Source organism: Neltuma alba, unplaced genomic scaffold (genome assembly GCF_004799145.2).
Source record: "Neltuma alba isolate B1F8T4 unplaced genomic scaffold, ASM479914v2 tig00010421_pilon, whole genome shotgun sequence".
In the NCBI taxonomy this organism is placed as follows: Eukaryota; Viridiplantae; Streptophyta; class Magnoliopsida; order Fabales; family Fabaceae; genus Neltuma; species Neltuma alba.
In genome coordinates, this window is record NW_021635323.1 from 1,486,884 (window position 1) to 1,513,673 (window position 26,790).

The following is a 26,790-nucleotide window of genomic DNA, read 5'->3' on the forward strand; positions in this document are numbered from 1 at the left end:
TCCAAGTCTTAATCGAGTGGTCCGGCAAGGAATTTAACCATGCTTTTGCCTTGTAAGATAAAGACATAGGGAACAATCTCAACCTCTGAGCATCTTTAGTAACCCTATTTTGCTTGAAGTTCTCACACACCTCTATAAACTTGGTCAAATGCTCATTAGGATCATTATTGAAATTTCCTTCAAAAGTACCAATCATCCCTAGCAGTTGAATCATAACTAGCTTGATTTCAAAATTCCTAGCTTAAATGTCTGGTAGCGAATACTTGAGTGAAGCATCTATAATGGCCTCCGGCTTAGGTGGACAGCCCGGCAAATAGACATCTATAAAAATTAGCTTATCCATGGCCCGAGCAATACTATAAGAATCGGTACTAAACATCCCCCCTGTAATTGTACAAGCCCCTATAGCAATAAGATATTTTGAAGTCTGCCCTTCCTTGTCCAGATAGTCATCTAGAGTGTACAAGTCATTCTCATCTTGTTTCGCTGTGTTTTCTTGCGGTTCTGTTCCAAGTGGTGGTGGTCAAAGTAGCCAAGGTTGTTGCTGAATCTCTGGTGTGTTCTCAGTTTCTCCTGAATTAGATTCTTCTTCAGTAACCTCTTCCAAAATAACTTCTAGTCTTCCTTGCATGTGTCAGGAGTTACCTGCGAATTCAAATAAAAAACACAAGTATCAAACTTATCAAGTGAAATGAACTAAAGAAATACTTGTACTCTACCTATAATTATCACTACAAATGCTCAAAGAAAACTTAAGCATGACCAATCACACAATAAGGACAATAAACCACAAACAATCTTACCGTTAGTCCCTAGTAACTACGCCAAAAAATTGTTCACCAAATAGCTTAACCGTATGCGGACGGGTCGCAAGTAATATAAAATGTATCGTTCCCACAGAGACTAAGGCTAGATGAGTTAAAAATCATAATTGTGTTCTTGATTAGGTTAAGTGAAGCAAAAGTTGTAAAAGATTTTATGAAATGAGATTAGGAAAACAATGATTTAAATCAATGTGAAATCAACTTGACTTTGAGACAAATAAGGGTCTAGGGTTATTTTTCACTAAAATACTTCATAAAACTTGATTAATCACTTCTCAAGTAGTAGTTAACAATAAGTTTAGTTAGCTAGGGTTCACAGAATTGATTAAGCTTTTTGAAGTCAAAACCAAATTTTTCCAATCATAATAAAACATAGCAATCTCTTGCATTTGTTTGAAAAGGTTGCATTTTGAAAACCAAAAACCCATTTTAGGCTATGCTAGGTTAATAGATATATTTCTATTCTATCAATAAACCTTCCATTTAATAAGATAAATTTCCAGACTGGCACATTTTTACTAAAGTTCACAGATTAATTTAACTTTCTCAAGCTTCAACCAATCAACTAATCAATCTAAATGATGGCTAATCATGAGGAAGTATTAAGCTCAAGGTTTAAAAACAACAAAACATTATCATTAACACTAAAGAGAGAGTTAAACCACATCTTAATCCATACAATAAATCAAAATAACCCTATGAAGACTATTTTAGCTATACATGTTTAGCAAAAAGCCACAACTATAAGAATAGTTACTCGCCATTATAGAAACAAGGAGAGGAGAAGAAAGAAACCCAGAAAAATGGAAGAAAAAGCTTCCAATCTCTTGTAGCTTCAAGCCCAAAGATTCCAAGATTCAAAACCTTCAAACTCTAGCAAAGCAAGCCTCCAAATAAACCCCGAAGGTGAAGTGTCCCTCAAAACCATGAGTCTCCCCACATATTAACTATAAATTTTAAGTTGCAGCATAAAAAGCACAGCTATGAGTGGTCAGGTGCCGCAGCATATGTGGTCATCTGCCATGGCGGATGTCACAGAATGGGCCTCTCTTGAAAAGGTAGGGGCACCACGATAGATATGATCAGACACCGCAGCGCCTTATATAGAATAGCAGCTCCTTAGGTCAAATAGGGGAGTTATGGTGGATATGATCAGACGTCGTGGCAGATTAGACTGAATGGCTTTCCTTCTTTTCTGTTAGAACTGTCGTGGTGGTTTTCCTCATGCACCGCGGCGGTTGGTCCTTGTTTTAGCTTATCTACTCCTAGTCTCTCTTCCTTGCTCGCTTCAGGCCCTTTCCTGCACAATTAACTTCCAAAATACATAGAAGAGTGATAAAACAAGTTGAATAAGTAGGAATTTTGAGAGGTTATCAATACCACGTTAGCAAAGGATGATCCAGTGCTTTTTCGTAAACCAGGGTTAAAGAACTTTTTGATGCTAATCCCTTTAGGGGCCCCTCTAACTCTACTTGGATGGTCAGTCTTTCCAATCACAGTGGCCAAGATATCCATCCGTCCATGAGGAACGAAGGTACCTTGGGATAATTGCTCCTCAAGTATATCCTGTAACATTAAAGCAACAAATTCAATTTAAGATAATTGAAAAAAGAAGTTAATGAAGCATAATGCAATGATATTGCTTACAATCCTCTTAGCAACAGGAGCAGTCTTTAGAGTGATATATTGATCTTTTTTAACCCTCGTCGCCTTTCAGTTTTCTTGGCGAAAAGGACACTAGATAGGTGGAATGACTCCAGTAGGGTCTAAAGTAGCAGCCATTTGTGTAGCTTGCAACCACTCCTCCATCATACTTCTATGTAACTTGTTGTACCCTCCACGAGACATGGTATGTGGGTACGTGACGAGAGCCTTTTTGTCGTTCGCCTTGGGGTTCTCAATAAAAAATAAATCCAAGTTATGCAGTATAGTGCAAACTCAGGTCATTTCACTTTGGGAGCCTTTATTGATGACCTAAGCTAGACTGAATGCCATGCAATGCAATAAAATGGGGTTTTTGGGTTTTTAACATTTAAATGAATGGTGCCTAAACTGAATGCAATGAAAACAAATCTAAGATACTATGTTTTTAGTGTTTTAAGATAATAATGATGTAATGGAAATGATTGATAGGAAATCTCTTGAAAATGGTTTTGATGGCAATCATAGTTCACTTAAATATTGGGAGTTTCACAAATCCATTAGGTTTTCTTAATAAGAACCTCATTAACTCAATGAGTCCAAAGCTTTCATTAATGAACTCATTAATGAAAACTTTGTTTAGCTTCCCTAATGTGTAAATTTGGAATGATCATGCAATTAGCTCAATGTAACACACAATCAACTCAGTACCGAAGCATAACCATGCAAGATAGGAGAGAATCATGAGAGTTACAATAAGCATATATGCAACTACATATATTTAAGCACAAAATTCTACACCAATCAATCCAAATTACAAATGTAATCATTAACCAATAATTACAGTATCAATCCCAAGTTTCTAATTAAGAAATTACAACTCCTAGACCTAGAAAGCCATAAATCATAGCTAAAAATTGCAAATTGAAACTAAACTCCCCTTTGAAGTCTGGAAACTCATGCCACTCCACCATCTTCAAGAGTTGATAAACCCTAGCCCTCCACAGCTTCAAGAAAAACTCCAACTAAGGTGAATCTGTCAACCATAGCAGCTGGGAATGGAAGGAAATGAGATGGAGTGAAGGAAAGGTGAAGGAAATGGATGGGGAAGAAGATGGAGGTGGAGAGGCAAGAAGATGAGAGAATAGAGGTGTTGGAGATGATAGAATGGAGTTCTCCCCCGAAAATAGGGTTTCTAAGGGTTTAAAGGGTCCATATGGGTCGGATCATATGATTAGAGGCTCCATTTTCACGTTCTGATCCGGATCTGGCATTGCTGATATGAGTCTTTCGCCGCGGTGAAGCATTCCCGAGAGGAGCTCTGCCTAATCTTGTGATTTTGCCGCGGCGAAGCTATAAGTTGGCCGCAGCGAACTCTGCCCGAGAGATTACTAGTGAGATTTCAATTTGGCACCGCGGCGAACTGTGTTAGTGCTGATACTTTGATCTTGTGTTGTGTCATCCTTTGGTCTTTGATCTTGGCTCCAATTCTCAAGTGTCCTACAATAAAAAGCAACAATTTGAAGCATTAATTGTCCTAGAAATCAACTGAATACAATTAATAACCAATTATGACAATTTTAACCTCAAAAAGACACTAACTCAAAGCAAGGACTCTTAATCTAAATTAAGCACAATTATCATCAAAAGGAGCCAAAATCTATGATAAATACCCTTAAAATGATATGAAATAACATAGAACAATTAGGTTCAATCAGTACGCATTTAGCCCAGATATTTGCTTATTCTTCCTACTCAATGCCTATGACAATGAAACAAATTCAACGAAGTTAGTTTAGTTAAATAAAATATAAATTCATTAATAACTAAGTTTGAAGAAACCAAACCTGAAATGCAAGGCCTTCTTGTTGCTTCACAAACCTCTCCCATGCCTCATCACTAACAAAAGAGTATCGATCCTCAGGATTCTCGCCCTTTCTTTTACCACAGAGATACTCCCTTGTAAGCATGGATTTAAAATCTCTCTATTGTTTATCAAGTTACTTTAACACATGGTGTTTCATCTCCTCTGTTGCGGGAATATCAAATATGAGGTGCAATACAATACAATAGACTTAGAAGTAAATAATCAATTATAATTGAAACTAATAGATAAAAGAATTTATAATGTGCTAAAATATCCTCCCAAAACTTGTTCTTCACTTCTTCCTCTATCATTCTCCAATTAGGAATGTTAATCCCAATCTTACTACATGCTAGATAGCCCACATAACTATCAAACTAAGTCCCTTCAGGACCAACAACCTTCAAATCTTCATCAAACTCTATTGTAATCCTCATGGGCTGTGTGGTCTCATCATGCAAAGCCAACTTCTTCATATGGGTCGGCCCTTTACCCCTTTTCTTATTGGTAAAGGAGCTGTTGTCGACAGAACCCTGTTGACCAGATTTGTCCATTTCCTATGCAAAGAACAACCAATAAATGTAAGAATAAGAAACATCAAGTAAATTCAACCAAAAAAACATCACATTATGAATAAATGATAAATATCAAATAAATTTAATGAGAAACATCAAATAATTTATTTAGGCCTTACTGTCACATCTAATAATCTAGTAAATAGAAGTAAGGATATTCCTAGGCATTTAAGGGCCAGAATAATAGAAAGATATGGGAGGACACAATTCTTAAAATTAAGATAGTGTCGAGACAAAAATATAATTCTCTAAAGGTTACGGGCCAGATTACATAATTTTGAAAAATATGTTAGAAATTCCCAAAAATTATGAAATAATCATGAAAATTAGAGGAAGCCCCTGGACACTATATTAATTTTTAAAAGGAAGGATTTTGATGGGATGTATTGATGAACCTTGTCGCTAGGTAATCAAAATTATACTAGGAAAATGCAGCAAGTGAGGCAATACCTAGGTCATTCTTCTCAAGGAACCTTAAGTTGGAATTCAACTCTTAACAATTCCCTTTAATTATCAAATTACCAAGGTAAAAGATTGAGTTTCAGAATGGAGAAATCGAAGCAAGAAATAAATTCAATTGAAAGGTAACAGTAAAGGTTCTAAAATGCAAAAAAGATTCAGATAAGAGATGGTAGTTCCCCTAGCAATTCATCCTTCCTTCCTTGTTCAATCTTATAATTTGGAGTCTCTTAGAGTTAATCAAATGGATAGATTTAGCTACTGCTCAAATCTCTCTAAACACAGGTCAATAACAACTATCTTACTAGATTCATTGTCTTGCTCTGTAGAGAAGAAAAATCAATTGACAAGAACACTTAAGAAGCAAGTTGCAATTCTTTAAGGATGACCACAATTGTGAATCATCAAAATCATTCAGTCAAAATTAAGAATTATAGAACAACAGTCTAAGTAAAACGAATTAGATCTAAAAATTAACAGAGAATCCTCTATTCAACTGAATCAAAGGACACAACTCACATCTGGATGTTCAATCAGATCTAAATTCCAAGAAACATAAATCTAATCCTCAACTTTCATTCTAATCACAAATGTTTAACTGATACAAATGAATCTTAGAATAGACAGTGGAAATCAGGTCTGAAAAGACTCCCTGTTTAGCTCCATGAACTCAGGTCAGCTTCATTGCTAGGAGAACTTAGGAATTCAGCCACTCATGCTCTGAATTGCAGTAGAAACAACAAGAATCAATGAAAGATTCATAGATGATCAGTGGAAGATAATGGATTTGGATGAAAATGGGAGAGAGAATTGAGAGAAGGCAGAGAACGAGAAAATCGGTGATCTGGAGGGTGAAAAACTGAATCTAGGACCTCCCATTTAAGCACGCAGCTTTTGTATTTAAATCTGAAGTTTTTCATCATACACCGCGGCGCCTTGTGATATCCGTTGCGGCGCCTAGCCTATACGGTGTCGTTTCAATTAGTGATCCTGAGCTCCTTGTGAAACTTGGTCTGCCGTGACGCCTCTGATCATTCGCTGCGGCACCTATGACCGAGAGTATCTTTGGAAATCTGCTGTGACGCCTTCAACTATCCACCGTGGTGCCTATGACAGAATGGAAAGAATGCTAGTGAAGCTCCCTGAGATTCACACCAAACAAGGATCAAAAGTACACATAATAAAATCACATAAAATCATGCAAAAACACAAAGAAAACCTCACAACTTCCTTCACCAACTCTTATGCATAATGAAAGCTAATTATACCCAAAATATGTAAATATAAATGGCAAAAGCATAAGTTTAGGGCTAGAAATATATGCAAATAATGAGGCTTATCAATTCCCCCACACTTAGCTTTTGCACTCCTGGGCAAATCAAGTCTAAACATAATGTGAAAGAGAAGGATGAAAGATAAGGAATAGGCAAGCTCAAAAATTCAAGTTACAAATGCAACCAATAATGATTCTTTAACCAACATCAATTCATGGAATATTCTAATGCAAAGAAATCAAGCAATGATATGTGATTTAATCTAAGTGAACAAAATATGGAAGACCACACAAGGGAATCAGTATATCACTCAACTCACAAGTGTTTAAGGTTCTTTCACTCAATTTACTTGTTCAAATGCTCTACCATATGCTTGTAATAGTTCTACCTCTCTACCACTCAAATACATGAGCATTCAAGAATCAAAAGGACTTTTGTGGCTTGTAATATAAGGGTAGGAAGGTAATGCACAAGAATGCATATGAAGGAGAGTATGAAGTGCAAATCAATGGGTAGAATTCAATAGCATTAGCAATGTTCAATTGAAGGTTCGATTCCTTGATCTTGAACTCTAAAGTTGCAAGGGTATTTTTATTCTTTCTCTTCTTTATTTGCTTTTCTTCTCTTTTGTCTATTTGCCTTCTTCATTTCCTTTTCAGTTTTTGTTATCTTTTTCGTTTTCTTTTTTTCTTATTTCTTTTTTCTTTTCTTCATTCATTCTTTCTTTTTGCACCCATGCTCAAGTATCAACTTCCTCATATCAATCCATCAATTGAATCCATCATAATGCTAGTGAATTCCACAAGGGATGAATGAAATGAAATATGCATTCCTATATGAGAAAGGTTATATGAATGGAAAATTCAACTAAAAGGCTCAAATGGACAACAAAGGATAAATCATGTAGGGATTGGCCGTTTGGTCTAAGTAGCTAATTTGAATGAAGGCCTCAATCATATTCAAGAGTACTAATGTTACATGTAGTCTTGATTAAGAACTAAGACAAGTTCTAGAGAGTATAAGAGACAAGTGACTACACATAAAAGAAATGAATATAAAGGCCCAAAGAATCCTTCCAACTAGGCTTTATCTTCTATATTCATTCACTTCGGCTAAAGAACACATCATGCTTAATCTCTATGCATTAGAAAATTTCACTTCATGATATTAATTTCCAAGTCAAAATTAATCACAAATGCAATATTAAACCCTTGAAACAAGCTTAAACCTTCAAAAAGTTTTTGAAAAACTTAGGTTTTTATAAAAGACACAGAACACACAAAAACACAGCATTCACTCCCCCACACTTGATCCTTGCATTGCCCTCAATACAAATCTGAACAAAAGATAAGTAAGGAAAAGTGGGGAAAGGAATAATGGACAAAAACAACGGAACACACAAAACAAACTGAAAATAACTTACACTTGCTACGGGTCATGCCCCTCCCCCACACTTATTCACAAGTGAAGTTCAAGCATGATAAAAGTCAAATAAACATAGACTAAGGTATGTGAGGTAAGGAAGGGGACAACCTGAGATTATGGTGGATCAAAATTCTCCTTGTAAATTTTGAGTAGGTGGCCATTGACCTTGAAAGTCTTACCACTCATCTCATCTAGCAACTCTATCATGTCAAAATTGTGCACTTTAGTGACCAAGTATGGTCCTTCCCATCTAGTACTCAACTTTCCAGGTTTAAATGTGAATCGTGCCTTGTACAGCAGCACTTTATCTCCAACCTTGAAAGACTTCCTTAGAATTGGCTTGTCATGAATCATCTTTGTCTTCTCCTTGTAAAACTTGGAATTCTCATAGGCTTCAAGTCTCAACTCTTCAAGTTCCTGCAGTTGCAATAACCTTTCTATGCCAGCAGAATCAAAATCAAGGTTACATGCTTTTACAGCCCAAAGAGACTTATGTTCAATCTCAACCGGTAGGTGACACATTTTACCATAAACCAACCTATAAGAAGACATGCCTATGTGTTGGAAATTGTGCCCTAGGGGCCAATCATTATGTTATGAACATTGTTGATTTATCAATTTATTAATTACGTTATCATATTATTTGCATGTTTACTGTGATAACCATCCTTGGATAACTCATGATTTATCCTAAATGTCCCTGGTCAGTCATCTATGTGGGAGCAGAGATGAAATAAGACTAGTATGACTTTAAAGATATATAGAGATATAAATTAAAGTCATAGGCACATGTAAGAGTATAAGGTGTTGGACCGACCCGCTATGAGAGAGCTGCATGGGTTAAGTCATAAGCTTCTCTCATATTAAACCATGTCACTGTGCCCTTTGACCTGAGATCGTCATGGATTCCTACATGAGAAAAGCTCAGCTTTGACCTAGTCAAAAGTCACTTTTGACCGAGTGATCATAAAGACTATGTTCAGGCTTAGTGGTTTTTCATGCGGAGGAATGTGAATGGTCAAGATGGAATTTGTCCCTCACATTCGTAGAGAGATATTACTGGGCCCCTCGATGAGTGAGTCTGAGAAATGTATGGCCATACTGTAATGGAAAAGTAGTTCCGTTTCTATACTCAGACTACTCAGGGATCAAGAAAGTAACGGTCATGAATAGGAGGATGACGTTCTCCATGCCTCATCCATGACCAAAATGTCATGTGACAAAAGGGACGCGATATGGTTGTATGAAAGGTTGCATCGTTCAATGATCCTCATAGGTTTTGGGTAGTCGTGATGTCTTGCTAGAGAACGCTTACGACTTGTGAGTCATTATAGTTAATGGCCCACTGCCAACTTTATATGGGCCTATAGGGTCGCACACAAAATGGCCCAACGCGAGTTATGATGTCCAGATTCATTGAATCTAAGATATGTCTAGATTCAATGAATAATATAGGGTGGACGTGTATATATATATATAAATTCGTATATATATATTATATAAATATAAGAGATATTAATTGTTAGATTTAATTTATAAGGATAAATTAGATCTATGTAAATTAATTCCGTCATATCTTTATTTTTGAATTAAATAAATAGGTGAATTAAATCTGTGAGACGGATTTAATATAAACCGTATTTATTTAATTGTTCTCTTATCTGATTATGCAATATTTGATATTGTATTAATTTCGGAATTAATTTAGGATTAATTTCGAAATTAAATATCATTCATAATACCTATAGCATCCTATATATTCGATATTAGGGAGCTAGGGTTTTGGTGAGTGAGAGTGAAAAAGCACTAAGCAGATAAGGGACGGCCAAAAGTGAGAAGAGAGGACGGATTTTTGAAAACCCTAGATGGACATAGACGCTAGCACGTCGTTCGAGATTGAGGGCTACTCGTGTGGATACCGGTAGAGGAAGCCAACCGGAGTTGTCGACTTTGAACGACAAAGGAGGCGAGCAGAGGCATCCTGAACGGCGGAATCACTGAGCCACCAGGAAATCAAACACCGAAGGTAATGCTTCTTACTACCTGACTTAAACGCGATCGGTAGATCCGGGCAAGGGATTGAAAGTTTTAAAATTTTAAGTTGATTTCCGCTGCGCGTCGTCTTTCAATTCCCTTCACTATGGGGGTTTTAAATGCAGTTCTATATGCCCACAAAGCATCATCTAATCTGGCACTCCAATCCTTCCTAGATGGTTTAACTATTCTTTCCAACACCTTCTTGATTTCTCTATTTGCATTTTTAGCTTGTCCATTACTTTAGGGATGATAAGGTGTGGATGTCTTATGTGTCACACCATACTTAGTGAATAACCCTTGCAGTAATTTATTACAAAAATGAGTTCCATTATCACTAGTTATTGCTTTAGGGATGCCAAACCTAGAAAAGATGTTATTTTTTTAGAAATTTTAAAACAGTGGCAGCATCATTCTTTTTGGTTGCTATGGCCTCTACCCATCATGAAAGATAATCAACTACAAGAAGGATGTATGTAAAACCCATAGAAGGAAGAAAGAGCCCCATAAAGTCAATACCCCATACTACAAACACCTCATAAAAAAGCATTGGGTGTTGGGGTAATTCATGTTTCTTAGTTAGGCTACCAAATCTTTGGCAAATATCACAATTCTTGCAATACTCATAAGAGTCTTTAAAGAGTGATGGCCAATACAAACCAGCTTCTAATATTTTCCTTGTAGTCTTTTGAGCATTAAAATGGCCTACACAAGTTTGAGAGTTGCAAGCATGCATGATGTCTTGGAATTCTTCATTTGGCACACATCTTCAAATGATTTGGTCGTTGCATACCTTCCAAAGGATTGAAGGGTCCCAAATATAGTGTTTAGACTCACTCTTAATCTTCTGCATCTGAAAATGAGACAATAAAGAAGGGATTAGACCAGCAACTAAAAAGTTGACAATGTGACAATACCAAGGTTCCATGAGAGACAATGCAGAAACAAAACAATCCTTAAACTCATCACAAACAAAATCTGAATCAATTACTCCCCTTGTAGTTTCTGGTAAGCGACTTAGATGGTCAGCCACTACGTTTTCTACTCCAGGCTTGTCTTTGATATCAATATCAAATTCTTAGATCAACAATATCCACCTTAAGAGCCTCAATTTGGATTGTGGTTTGCTGAAAAGATACTTAACAGCAGAATGATTAGTGAAAACAGTGACTTTAGAGTTAATTAGGTAAGGTCTAAACTTGTCTAATGCAAAAATGATAGAGAAGAGCTCCTTTTCAGTAGTTGTATAACTAGTTTGAGCTTTATCTAGTGTTTTGAAGCATAAGTAATAACTTTGGAAGCCTTACCATCTTTTTGTCCCAGAACTGCACTCACTGCATTGTTAGAGGCATCACAACACAATTCAAATGGTAAATTTCAATTAGGGCAAGTCAAAACAGGTGGAGAAGTCAATCTGGATTTAATCTCATCAAAAGACATTTTACACTCATCAATGAAATCAAGGGAAGCATATTTGTTGGATAAGGTAAAGATGAAATTACTTCAATCTTTGCCTTGTCTACCTCTATTCCCTTTTCAGAAATTAGGTGACCTAGAACTATTCCTTGCTGGACCATAAAGTGGCATTTTTCAAAATTCAAGATAAGGTTCTTTTCAACACATTTAGATAAAGCTTTTTCCAAGTTCACTAACCATTCATCAAAATTATTTCCATAGATGGTAAAATCATCCATAAGCACCTCAATCCCATTTTCTAGCAAATCACTAAAGATGGATAGCATACACCTTTGGAATGTGCCTGGTGCATTGCAAAGTCCAAATGGTATTCTTCTATATGCAAATGTGCCAAAGGGACAAGTGAATGTAGTCTTCTCTTGATCTTGGAGTGCAATGGGAACCTGAAAATAGCCACTGAAACCATCAAGGAAACAATAGTGAGATTTACAAGCTAATCTTTCAAGCATTTGATCTATAAAGGGTAGGGGAAAGTGATCTTTTCTTGTAGAATCATTAAGCTTCCTATAATCAATGCAAACACTCCAAGAATTCTGTATTCTAGTGGGGATTAATTCATTTTTCTCATTCCTACCCATAGTGATTCCACTTTTCTTAGGAACAACCTGAGCTGGACTTGCCCATTCACTATCTGAAATAGGGTATATAATACCAGCACTAAGCAGCTTTGTTACTTCCTTTTTAACAACATCAAGTATGAGTGGGTTAAGTCTTCTTTAAGGTTGCCTTATGTCACACCTTACTATTATATTGACTTAGGTTCCTTTCAAAATCATTTTAGACCATATTGGATGGTGTTGGGCTCACTTTTTACCATAAAAACGCTAAATTTCGGATTTTTATGTTCATCAGGTAAAAATCTAGTTTTTCTGGCCTAACTTCAAAAATTCATAACTTATTCTACAAAAATCCAATTGTGGTGATTCAAAATTCTACTTAAATATATTTAAGTCCTCTTTTAAGGAAAAATAATTTCATTGCCCAATTCCTTATGAGAAAGCGTTAGGTTTTTGAGAAAAGCAACACTGTCCATTTGCCAAAAACCCTTATTCCCAGATTCTGTCCATTAACTTTGAAAAATCATTATAAATTGTATACTGGGCCATTTTTAACGTATTAGCTATCAATTTGAAGCTCAGGAAGTTATCTTTCATCATGAAAAATTTCATGATTAAACACATTTGGGAGTATAATCAAAAATTCATGTGAACCAGTCAGTGTCAGTGTGCTTCCAGCACTGTTAGTTTAATATTTATATAACCAAAATGAGCTCACGAATTTTTGTGGCTAAACCCCACAATTAGCCTTCAATCTGCAGCTTTCCCTTGGAAGATTCAGGCCTTAAAATTTTACATTATTTTTGGGGGATGAGATTTTTGAAAATCCCAGTAGCAAATTAACCAACTATAGCACCAAGCAAGCATCGTTATTATGCATGATCATATTATCTACTATTGGTGAACTAACATGCTTATCATTTGGCAAACTCAAACATGCAAAGGCCAAAGCAAGATATTATAAAGAGCAGCTACATAACAATCAAGAAAGCTCAACCATAATAATAGTAATTAACCATACAATAATCAACAATGCTAGTTAGTGATAGTAGCTAGGTTTAACTTACTACCTTGCTCTAAAAGTCTTAGCTTTTCTTCCTTCTCCTCTTTCCCTTGACAAATATCAAACCCTAACCATATAATCCATCAACAAAGGCAGCCATAATCATTATCCAACCATGAAAAAAACAAGAACATACATCAAAATGATTTTTGAACCATAAAGTTCCCTCCTTTGTTCACTATTTTTGAACTTAGTTCCCTTTAACCCTAAAAATCACTTCTTGACTTAATCCTACATGGATTTTCATGTAGATTCCAAAAATGGGCTTATATTTATGAAAATAAAATTGCTTCTTCCAGCCACACCTTGACCGAACCACTAGAGGGTTTAAACCAAAAATCACAACTTTGCTTTAAAGCTTCCAACACTTGTTCCTTTTAGTCTACCCTACACCATTCCTCATTTTAAGCATCATGGAACCTTAAAACAATGAAAAACTCATCCTAGGGTTCATTTCCTCATTTGGCCGAAATGGAAGCTCAAGAAAACAACCATAAAAATGCTTTAAAACAACTTAAACTTACTTGCAAACACTAGGATCTAGCTTGTGTTGTTGTGTCTTAGCAAGTGTGATGATCAAAACTTCTTTCCCCTTTTTATTAATCAGTTCGGTCAACATCAAGAGAGGGAGGAGATAGATTTTTAACCATAAAAAGGAAAGAAAACAAAATAAGAACACCTCTAGAACCAAGATCTAACCTTGAAAGCTTGCTTGAATGACCAAAGGTGCTCCCTTTCTTCTTGTTTTCTCTCAAACTCTCTCTTTTCTCTCCCTTTTCCTCCTTGGCCGAATTGAGCATTTGAAATTAGGGGAGAGAAGAGCTTGATTAATGCTTCATAATATCCCAATCACCTTTTTTAATGATTGTCCAAGTGTCATTACCCTACTAAGTCTTGATTCCTCTTTCCTAATTAACATAATTCCAAATGAAATTAATTACTAAATTCAAGATCCTCTCCATTTATGGAATGACACTTGGCTAATTCAAATCTTCTCCTTCAAGAGCTTGACACATGGCTCAATAGGATCCCTTGGATTTGCAAGACACCAATCTTGCTTTATCAGTATACTTTAGGCTTTGAGTTTAACTTCTTTTCTATAATTACAGTAGCTTAGCCTCTGTAATTATTTTTTGTCAGATCCTTAATTTATTCTCCTCATTATTATCTTCCCAAATTGCCCTCTTTGTCTCAAAATTAATTTCCTAATATTTAAATAAAAAGGAAAATTAATTTCCTTCTCTTTAGGGATTTTTTCACTTTTTATCATTATTTGGAAAAATCTTGGATACTTGAGGGTCTTCATTTAATTCCATAATTCCTTATAATTCCTTGGGATCTCATAGGAATTTTCTTGAAATTTTATTCCCCTTAAAAATATTTATTTGGAATTTTCCAAATAAAATCCCTTAATTAGCCCAAATCACCCTTTAATTCTCTCATAATTTCTCTAAGGGTAATTTGGTCATAAAACCAACTTTATAATTTCATATAACCCTCAAAGGATATTATCCCTATTTTTTCTTAATTTTCCAAGGCTCAGAAATATTTTTCCTTATTTACATTTGACCAATTTTCCTTAATTAGTCAATTTCCTATAATTGGCTTGGAAAATTACTGTAATTATTTTCCACCAAAATCCTTTGACTTCTCCTTATCATTTTAATCCTCAATAATTTGAGAATATTTCTTATCTCTAATTATCATAATGCTGGATGTGACACCTTATGGGCTTTGCATTTTCATTTAACAAGATTCTATGAGTGCAAATTGAAACATTAATACCACGAATATCTACTAGAGACCACCCAATTGCACTTTTATACCTCTTCAAAACAGCAAGTAACTGAGACTCTTCAAGATCAGTCAAAGAGTTAGAGATTATCACTGGTAGTGTAACATCCTGATTTTTAGGCCTAGAAGTATCAAAAATAGCCTAAATGAGATAGGCTACCAGACCCCTTTTTAGTAGAGGTCTTAAAGATGAGAAAGAAAGTTAAAGCAGTTTTAGGGACTAAACTGCAAAGTGAATGTTTTAAGGGGCTAAAGGGTAATCAAAGTTAGAGGCTCCAGTAAAGTCTCAAAAGCCCAGAAAGAGAAAAGAGGCTAGATACAGACCAAAGGTTAAGTTAGAAGCCTCAAAGAGATTGTTTTATGAGGTTGAGCCTAAGCAGGGGTAAAACCGTAAATTCAGAAAGTTACGGCCATCAGGGGTAAAAATGGAAAGTACTTAGAAAATTCTAAGAAAATCCCAGAAAATGGGAAGTAATATTCTAAGACTCTTTTGTGAAGAGAGATGATGAAAATACCCCTGAGGTAACTTAAAAGGAATTTACAAGTTTATGGCTCAATTTAAGATGTAGAGGTAGATTTAATTGTTTGAGTCATAAGGAAACCTCAGAAAATTATGGTAAAATGGGGATGTATGATCTAAGAGACTGTAGAAAATTATAAAATTAGTCTCATCCCTAGAAGACAAGCAAAATGGCTTTAAGAATACTTAAAAGCCAGTTGTGCCCAAAAAAGGCATTTTAAAGAATGATTTTTAAGTGGGGCTATAGGTTGAGTTATGACCTGAGAAAATTCATAGATTTTCTCTAGAATAGGAGGAATTTTATGATATTTTTGGATGAATTTTTGGAGCTCTGGACTGAATAAAATGCTCCAGTCAAATATTAAATAATTTTGTCCCCTAAATAGGAGACAAAACCAAAGAAAATATCTAAAAGCCATCATGACGATGCTGAGTCAGCAAGCGTAATCATGACACCGACGAGTCATCATGCTGAGTCATCAAGCGTAATCATGACACCTACGAGTCATCATGTTGAGTCACCAGAAGATATTTATGGACAGCATAAAAATCAGAACGCAGTATGGGAATATTTTAGACAGTCTTTTGTCTACCCATTATAGCGAAATCTCTACTGCATGACTCAGTAAGGTTAAGTAGCCTGTCAGTAGAGCTAATTATTTTCATCTATGCTCCTCTAAGGTGGCACCATATATGTACTTAATTAAGATGAGAAAATAGTGTCAGAACATGTCCTGGTGATACAGGGTAAGTCAGGACCCGAAAAGTATCTGATATGGTGCAAGATTGGCTTGATAGGTGGAGAAATAATTAAGGAGATATTTTTGCACGAATTTCCATTTATTTTCTCCCTATTTTAATGCCATAAATGATGAAAGGACATAAAAGTGACAAGTGTACGGTTAGATGAGAAAAAGAAAATATTACGTGTACGGCTAGATGGAAGACACGTGTACGGTCGGATGCAAGGCACGTGTGCGGTCGGATTAAAGACATGTGGCTTGATGATGTAAGCATGATGTCATCATGATGAGGTAAGCATGATGTCATAGGACACTTGTCACCGTAAGATCAAAAGAGAAAATGGACGGTCCAGATCGAGCCACGTATTTTTAAGATCAACGGTCCAGATTCGGTCTGTTTTTCTATAAATACCCCCTCCCCTCCCTACCATTTCGTCCAAGCATAAGGAATCCATGGGGAAGCTCTTGCAAAATGGTTTCTAGAGAGAGAAAGAAGAGGGAGAAAGAAAGGCCAAGTGGTTCCAAGCCAGATCAAACTCTAAAACACGGTATGTGGTGGTTATAGCACCTGATTTTATGCCTATTTCGGATTAGTTACTGTGCGTATCTGATTCTGAAATTTTGCATGCTTAAAGTACACTCTGTGAGCTTTAAATCCATAGGTAGAACACTTCATTTGGATATGTGTACGATTTATGGTGATTTTTCAAAGTTAGGGTTTGAAATCTGGAAACAGTGTTGAACTTTTGGAAGAGTTTCGAGTTCCGTACAGTTCCGGTACTGTTCGGCGTAGAACTGGTTCCTGAAACTATTTTTCATTTAAATTTAACTTAAGGATCTTTCAGTGAGACTTGGAAGCACTCAATTTGGAGTTTTCTAGAATTAATTATGAATTTTCAAAGTTGAGCAAAAATTCTGGAAATTCTGCGTGAACAGTACCCGCGAAGCAAAATTTCCAGATTTGGTATTCTTGAATCTAAGGCCATCTAAAGTGGTCCTAATTGACAAGAAATGGATCTTAAGGATGGGAAATGATAAGATTTATGTTAGAAAAGTTGGAAAGAAAACCCTAAGACTAAGAGAAAGGGTTGAGGTTCAAGAAAGCTAGTCTTGAACTTTATGTAATCTAGTGGTCCTAATGGTTTGTATGATCAATGTGACTATGTTTAGGACCTTTGGAACATCCAAGAGGATGTTTGGTGATGTTGAGGAATGTCCACATGGTTGGAAAGACAAGGAAAGCAAAGGAAAAGCAAGGGGAAAGCCATGTTACAAGGTAGTGAACTTACCTATACTGTGTGCTTGATATGTATGCTTGCATGATGTGATTGTGTTGCCATGATGTGACTAAGCTATGATGAAATGTTTGCAAAGTTATGTTTGCAAGTTTATGTTATGTTTTGCCTTGGCAATATGTTATGGAAGCATGAAATGCTTTAGCTTACTTTCCATGGCATTCATGTGTTAATGTTATAACATGTCATGCATGTGCATTATGTCTTGCATGCTTATGGGTAGTGTTTGCTACTGAGATTCTCCCGAATCTCACCCCTCCCTAACCAACCATTTAGGTCAGTCAATGATGGGCAATAATGGCATGAGAAGCAAGGAGAAGTAAGCGGAGAATTATTCTTGTTAATGGATGAGACTGTTGATATATGTATAATTCTACTATTTTGTGAACTATGTTATGGATGCCAATGATACCATGTATTTAATTATAATATTTATGGCATAAATGAAAGTGTATGAGCATGAACGGGAAAGAGTAAGGCCATGTTATGTATGCCAAAGAAATAAAAAGAATTAAAGAGATGTTAAGGGATAAAACGTAAGTCCTGGAGCAGTGAATTTGTAGCTCAGTTTGACCTATCAAACGAGTGAGTTAGGTCATAAGATTTGGCAAGCAAAGAGATCTGATGTTTCTATTTAAAATGAGGGGTAGTTTGCCCGATTCCGATAACCGAGCAGAAAGTTATGCCTTTCCAAAGTTAGGCAAAAATACAGTAAAATCCGAAAATGACCAAATGAACAGTAACTTTTTCAAAGGAAATTGAGCTCGAATTTCAAGGCAATCAGTTCAGAAACTATTTTTCCTCAAAATTTTATCCAAAGAGCTTTCTGTAGAACTTGGAATCACTCAATTTCAATTTTTCTACAATTAGTTATGAATTTTCGAAGTTTGTCACATTTTAAGGTGACAATGAATAGTAACCCGTAAATGAAAATTTTCAAACTTGATTTTTCATCAATTGTAGCCTTCAAAAGTGATTCCAAATGCTTCCGCAAGGAAAGTTAATTGGTATAAACATAAGGTGTTACATTTTTGGTATCAGAGCAAATGGTTCTGGCAACCAGAACAAATTTTAAATTTAAAATTTTTATGCTCTGAATTTTGAGGAAAATAATTTACACTGTTCATTAATAAATTTATTTGGTCATTTGGATTACAGAAAGCTTAGGTGTTTTCTCCGAAAGAAATAGACATAGAAGAGAAGTAAGGAATGATAGAGAGTAACCTGAGAAATAGGTAGTCGTTGCTAAGAGACTCCCCCTCAGGAGAGGAATGGTTGAGCTGAAAGAGCTTGACCAAGGAATGAGTTAAAGTTGAAAGACGTCTCCAGAGGGTAATGGCTAAGATTATGGTAAGCCAGTAAAGAATAGGAGTCTAGACCCAAATAAGGAAGCAGGGTGACAACCTAGCCTCGGGTGATTGGTTAAAGGTGCCTGACTGGAATGTCACACAACGGAGGTGTTTTAATGGTCAATGCCTGTTGTGTAATATGGTCAGTTTATGATTAGCATATGACCATAGAAATGAATGGTTAAGGGTACAGTAAGCCAGTCAAAGGTATAAGTCAATGCCCTAGTAAGGGAACTGAATGTCAACCTGTACCTTAAGTAATCGATGTGACCTCGATAGAGGCAAGGTAACAGGATGAGATGTTTGAGGTTTGTTCAAATCCCTGAATAGAGGTAGAAATCCCTAAGGGATAGTGAACCAAGAGGGACAGAGATTAGATGATAATGAATGAAGGGTCAATGATGACCTAGGTGCCAGACCTAGATACCACACAGCAAAGTGATTAAATATTCACTGTGTAATGTGATGAGAATATGGTGATCAATACCTGACCATAAGAATAATTGGTCAAGAGGTAAAGAAAGTTAGAAAGAGTAAAGTGAGGCAAGATCCCTCTTGAGGATAGAGATGAAAGGAAATGAATAAAAACATGATAGTGGATGGTTGCATTGGGAACTAATGAACAGAGAGAGATAAGCAAGTTCCTAGTAATACCTAGAGCTCGATGATGCTTAGATACATGATAATGTTAGGGACTAAACAATATTCTTTTATGTCCCTAAGTCATCTGAGAGCGTGCAACCATGGTACATAGGCCATTAAGGAATCTAAGAGATGAGATTCCTATAGATAGATGCCATTGCCTACATGATTGAATAATCTAGTGGAGAGGCTCCCTTTAATGGGGATATGGTATTCAAGGAGTGTACCCTAGAAGAGATTGTATATAAGCGAAGTCTTGACCATGAAGTACCTCTCTAAGATTGGGAAGTGGTTCTCCAGATCAGAGTGACGCTGCTCTAGTAAGAGTAAGCTATCCTCTGAAGGAATGAAACAGAAAGCAAGTGGTTGAGTTGATGATGCTTCAATTAAAGCAATTTGTCCTCCCACAAGAAAAGTAGAAGCAGCCGAGGCAAGGCACAGGACGAACCTTACCCCAGAGAGAGAGAGTGAAACTGGTTAAGACAATAGAAGCGTGATATGCAAACAGATGCTCTTTGAGCTTAACAGGGTACTACAAGATACTGAAGGATAATGAGAATGTGATGATATAAGTCCTCTCCCGAAGCTGTCCAAATTATTAAGAGACAGCAAGGACTGTAGAGTCCTAAGACAAGACAGGCTGGCATTGATACAATGGCAAGTTAATAAGCCCTAGAGATGAGCCAGTGCCTAGGAATTCGAAAGGCACAAAGAAAGGAAAGTGACCTAAGGAAGCTAAAACTAAGGGCTAAAGAAATATGGAAAGGCTAAGAATTCCAAGAGTTGACAGAAAGGATTGAGTAAGGCCTAAGAAGACAATACTGATATCTGTGATCAGTCTTGGGGAATAATCAGTCAAGTTACTAGCTGAGTGGAGGTGACTTATTTTATTACTCAACTCTATGGTCTAGAGTCTCCTAGAGATCCTAAGATGGTTCAGATTGATGATAGTATTCTAGGGTCATGATGGATCCTGAAAAGGCTTATGGTAGAGCGCAGTAGCTCCCAAGGTCGTGAAAGACCAAGCCTAAGAGAAAGTGTCTGAGCCATAAGGGTAAGAGTACAGTACCTCTTTGGGAAGACGATGACCAGAGATGAGTTTAAGATAGTGAAATCTCCTTCAGCGGTGGACTAATATAGAGAGAGTACCCTTGACTTGTTCCAGACACCTTTATTGTTGATTAGACTGAGCTCAATTCTGTTCTAGTCAATGAATGAAAGAAAGGAGATATGCCCTTAAAGTAAAGAGGAATGGCAAGGTATACAGCAAAGAATAGATAAAGGTTGTATTAAGAGAACCCAAAATGCCATGGTGTAGTAAAATACCATGAAGACAGGCACACTGTCATGGTATTATTATGAAAGAATGAGCCTAAAGGAGAGGAAGAAGGTGAGCAGTGGTGACAAAATGCTTAAAAGCAAAGGCCATGCTCATGTAAATGACAGAAAAGTATAGAACGACAAGTTATGTAAGTATGGAACCATGGTTGAAACCTGGAAATGAGTATAATGAAAAGTTGAAGAGGTCAAAATTTAGTATAAGTGGGGATATTCTCCTTAGTTAACCTCTCATTAAGGGTAAGAATAGAGGTTTGACTCGGAATTTCGAGGACGAAATTTTTTGAGAGGGGGAGAATTGTAACATCCTGATTTTTAGGCCTAGAAGTATCAGAAATAGCCTAAATGAGATAGGCTACCAGACCCCTTTTTAGTAGAGGTCTTAAAGATGAGAAAGAAAGTTAAAGCAGTTTTAGGGACTAAACTGCAAAGTGAATGTTTTAAGGGGCTAAAGGGTAATCAAAGTTAGAGGCTCCAGTAAAGTCTCAAAGGCCCAGAAAGAGAAAAGAGGCTAGATACAGACCAAAGGTTAAGTTAGAAGCCTCAAAGAGATTGTTTTATGAGGTTGAGCCTAAGCAGGGGTAAAACCGTAAATTCAGAAAGTTACGGCCATCAGGGGTAAAAATGGAAAGTACTTAGAAAATTCTAAGAAAATCCCAGAAAATGGGAAATAATATTCTAAGACTCTTTTGTGAAGAGAGATGATGAAAATACCCCTGAGGTAACTTAAAAGGAATTTACAAGTTTATGGCTCAATTTAAGATGTAGAGGTAGATTTAATTGTTTGAGTCATAAGGAAACCTCAGAAAATTATGGTAAAATGGGGATGTATGATCTAAGAGACTGTAGAAAATTATAAAATTAGTCTCATCCCTAGAAGACAAGCAAAATGGCTTTAAGAATACTTAAAAGCCAGTTGTGCCCAAAAAAGGCATTTTAAAGAATGATTTTTAAGTGGGGCTATAGGTTGAGTTATGACCTGAGAAAATTCACAGATTTTCTCTAGAATAGGAGGAATTTTATGATATTTTTGGATGAATTTTTGGAGCTCTGGACTGAATAAAATGCTCCAGTCAAATATTAAATAATTTTGTCCCCTAAATAGGAGACAAAACCAAAGAAAATATCTAAAAGCCATCATGACGATGCTGAGTCAGCAAGCGTAATCATGACACCGACGAGTCATCATGCTGAGTCATCAAGCGTAATCATGACACCTACGAGTCATCATGCTGAGTCACCAGAAGATATTTATGGACAGCATAAAAATCAGAACGCAGTATGGGAATATTTTAGACAGTCTTTTGTCTACCCATTATAGCGAAATCTCTACTGCATGACTCAGTAAGGTTAAGTAGCCTGTCAGTAGAGCTAATTATTTTCATCTATGCTCCTCTAAGGTGGCACCATATATGTACTTAATTAAGATGAGAAAATAGTGTCAGAACATGTCCTGGTGGTACAGGGTAAGTCAGGACCCGAAAAGTATCTGATATGGTGCAAGATTGGCTTGATAGGTGGAGAAATAATTAAGGAGATATTTTTGCACGAATTTCCATTTATTTTCTCCCTATTTTAATGCCATAAATGATGAAAGGACATAAAAGTGACAAGTGTACGGTTAGATGAGAAAAAGAAAATATTACGTGTACGGCTAGATGGAAGACACGTGTACGGTCGGATGCAAGGCACGTGTGCGGTCGGATTAAAGACATGTGGCTTGATGATGTAAGCATGATGTCATCATGATGAGGTAAGCATGATGTCATAGGACACTTGTCACCGTAAGATCAAAAGAGAAAATGGACGGTCCAGATCGAGCCACGTATTTTTAAGATCAACGGTCCAGATTCGGTCTGTTTTTCTATAAATACCCCCTCCCCTCCCTACCATTTCGTCCAAGCATAAGGAATCCATGGGGAAGCTCTTGCAAAATGGTTTCTAGAGAGAGAAAGAAGAGGGAGAAAGAAAGGCCAAGTGGTTCCAAGCCAGATCAAACTCTAAAACACGGTATGTGGTGGTTATAGCACCTGATTTTATGCCTATTTCGGATTAGTTACTGTGCGTATCTGATTCTGAAATTTTGCATGCTTAAAGTACACTCTGTGAGCTTTAAATCCATAGATAGAACACTTCATTTGGATATGTGTACGATTTATGGTGATTTTTCAAAGTTAGGGTTTGAAATCTGGAAACAGTGTTGAACTTTTGGAAGAGTTTCGAGTTCCGTACAGTTCCGGTACTGTTCGGCGTAGAACTGGTTCCTGAAACTATTTTTCATTTAAATTTAACTTAAGGATCTTTCAGTGAGACTTGGAAGCACTCAATTTGGAGTTTTCTAGAATTAATTATGAATTTTCAAAGTTGAGCAAAAATTCTGGAAATTCTGCGTGAACAGTACCCGCGAAGCAAAATTTCCAGATTTGGTATTCTTGAATCTAAGGCCATCTAAAGTGGTCCTAATTGACAAGAAATGGATCTTAAGGATGGGAAATGATAAGATTTATGTTAGAAAAGTTGGAAAGAAAACCCTAAGACTAAGAGAAAGGGTTGAGGTTCAAGAAAGCTAGTCTTGAACTTTATGTAATCTAGTGGTCCTAATGGTTTGTATGATCAATGTGACTATGTTTAGGACCTTTGGAACATCCAAGAGGATGTTTGGTGATGTTGAGGAATGTCCACATGGTTGGAAAGACAAGGAAAGCAAAGGAAAAGCAAGGGGAAAGCCATGTTACAAGGTAGTGAACTTACCTATACTGTGTGCTTGATATGTATGCTTGCATGATGTGATTGTGTTGCCATGATGTGACTAAGCTATGATGAAATGTTTGCAAAGTTATGTTTGCAAGTTTATGTTATGTTTTGCCTTGGCAATATGTTATGGAAGCATGAAATGCTTTAGCTTACTTTCCATGGCATTCATGTGTTAATGTTATAACATGTCATGCATGTGCATTATGTCTTGCATGCTTATGGGTAGTGTTTGCTACTGAGATTCTCCCGAATCTCACCCCTCCCTAACCAACCATTTAGGTCAGTCAATGATGGGCAATAATGGCATGAGAAGCAAGGAGAAGTAAGCGGAGAATTATTCTTGTTAATGGATGAGACTGTTGATATATGTATAATTCTACTATTTTTGTGAACTATGTTATGGATGCCAATGATACCATGTATTTAATTATAATATTTATGGCATAAATGAAAGTGTATGAGCATGAACGGGAAAGAGTAAGGCCATGTTATGTATGCCAAAGAAATAAAAAGAATTAAAGAGATGTTAAGGGATAAAACGTAAGTCCTGGAGCAGTGAATTTGTAGCTCAGTTTGACCTATCAAACGAGTGAGTTAGGTCATAAGATTTGGCAAGCAAAGAGATCTGATGTTTCTATTTAAAATGAGGGGTAGTTTGCCCGATTCCGATAACCGAGCAGAAAGTTATGCCTTTCCAAAGTTAGGCAAAAATACAGTAAAATCCGAAAATGACCAAATGAACAGTAACTTTTTCAAAGGAAATTGAGCTCGAATTTCAAGGCAATCAGTTCAGAAACTATTTTTCCTCAAAATTTTATCCAAAGAGCTTTCTGTAGAACTTGGAATCACTCAATTTCAATTTTTCTACAATTAGTTATGAATTTTCGAAGTTTGTCACATTTTAAGGTGACAATGAATAGTAACCCGTAAATGAAAATTTTCAAACTTGATTTTTCATCAATTGTAGCCTTCAAAAGTGATTCCAAATGCTTCCGCAAGGAAAGTTAATTGGTATAAACATAAGGTGTTACAGGTAGTCTTTTATTTTCAGCTAAAAATACATATTTCAGTGTTGATGGCAGGGGTTTAAAATCCAATTCAGGAGGTTAAACTACTGAGGGTATCAGTTTCTTAAGCTCTAAGGCAGTGCAATTATTTTCAGATTGCTTTAAAGCTTCAACACCAAAAACTGCAGTTATGCATCCATCCTCATGTGAGCAACACTCCTTAATGGGTCCATGCAATAATGCATTTAAAACATCTGTAAATCCATGTGAAAACTCAAAATTAGGTACAGCATAGTCTTGAGGAATTCTAATTTCACAAGTAAAAATAGATTGCAAAAGAGCACTCCTGATGCTGCATATTTCAGCAAATTTGGTTGGTGTGGCAGGGGTTTAAAATCCAATTCAGGAGGTTAAACTACTGAGGGTATCAGTTTCTTAAGCTCTAAGGCAGTGCAATTATTTTCAGATTGCTTCAAAGCTTCAACACCAAAAACTGCAGTTGTGCATCCATCCTCATGTGAGCAACACTCCTTAATGGGTCCATGCAATAATGCATTTAAAACATCTGTAAATCCATGTGAAAACTCAAAATTAGGTACAGCATAGTCTTGAGGAATTCTAATTTCACAAGTAAAAATAGATTGCAAAAGAGCACTCCTGATGCTGCATATTTCAGCAAATTTGGTTGGTGTCATGACTAATTTCCTAGGTTTGGGAGTAGCTGCACCTTGCATGATTTCCAAGAGATATTCTAGTTCTACATAATTAAAGAAATTAAGATCAAGTGACTTGTAAACAGGATTGGAATGCAAAATATGATAAGAATTTAAAGAAAAATCTTGTTGTTCAGAAAGTTCAGCTTCATGCTCCTTGAATAGGGCTTCGTCCATAAGAGTTGAGCTAGCCTTGCAATCATGATTCTTGTGCCCTTCACCTTCCTCTTTTTGTATAGGAATTGATTCAGTCTCTTGTGCTGTTGAGAAATCTACAAGCAATCTTCGTGCAAGTTGTTCATCAATTGTCAGTGTGGAATTAACATCAATTGAAGACTTAATGGATGAAACTGAAGACAATTCACTCCAAGTGGAAAGCCAGCCATCAATTTTAGAATCAATGCTAGACACATCATCTTGGTGTGAAGAAAAAGAAGATGAAGGAGAATATATGGAAGAGAAAGAAACGAAAGAATCTTCAATATCATCATTGCTATCATGCTCAAAAATAGATTCACACTCATTTTCAAGTGACAAATCAATCATATTAAGCCCCAACAGAGAATAATCCTCATGTGGATGCTTCATCATCTCATACATATTAAATTGAATTTCTTGACCACCAAATTCCATTTTTATAATCCCATCTTTCATGCAAATCATGGTATTGGCGGTTCTTAGAAATGGTCTACCTAAAATCAATGTGCTTTCACTTATGGCCTCATTAGTCATATCTAGCACATAAAAATTAGCAGGAAATACAAGGTCTTTTACTTGGACCAAAATGTCTTCTAAGATTCCTTTGGGATTCCTAATAGACTTATCAGCTAGTTGCACTAAGACACTTGTAGGTTTCATGATTTCAACTCCTAAAGCATAGTAGACAGAACTTGGCATCACATTAATAGCAGCACCTAAATCCAGCAAAGCTTTAGAGATGTGAAATTTACCAATGTGGTAAGGAATGGAGAAAGCTCCTGGATCTTGGCATTTCACAGGTAATTGAGCTTTAAAAAGATCTGAAACATTAGGGCCAACTTGCACCAATTCATTAGTTTTAAACTTTCTTTTGTTAGTGTAAATGTCTTTCAAGAATTTTGCATATTCAGGTACTTTCTTCAATAAATCCAGCAAGGGAATATTAATTTCTATTTTACTAAAGAAATCTAAGACTTCTTTATTATGTTTTTCTTTTGCAACCTTCTGCCCAAACATAAAAGCTTTAGGGAAATGTAGATCTTTCAAGCTTACCTCTTTACCTTTACTTCCCGGTTTGTTACTCATGTGAGAATCTTCAACTTTATCTTGTTCCATCTTTTTCTGTCATGGTTAGGCTCTAAAATTCTTGAAGAAGATTGCTCCAAGTTCTCTCCTAATGGTGCTTCATGGACTTCTTTATCAATCTGAACTGAAGGACGACCAGCTTGAGTTGTGCAACCTTCA

The 26,790-nt window shown here is 36.3% G+C and overlaps 1 pseudogene; it reads right to left on the minus strand.

Moving 5' to 3' along the window:
* LOC114756523 (uncharacterized) overlaps nucleotides 1-26,790 on the minus strand; it is a 123,180-nt pseudogene that overhangs the window by 82,272 nt on the left and 14,118 nt on the right.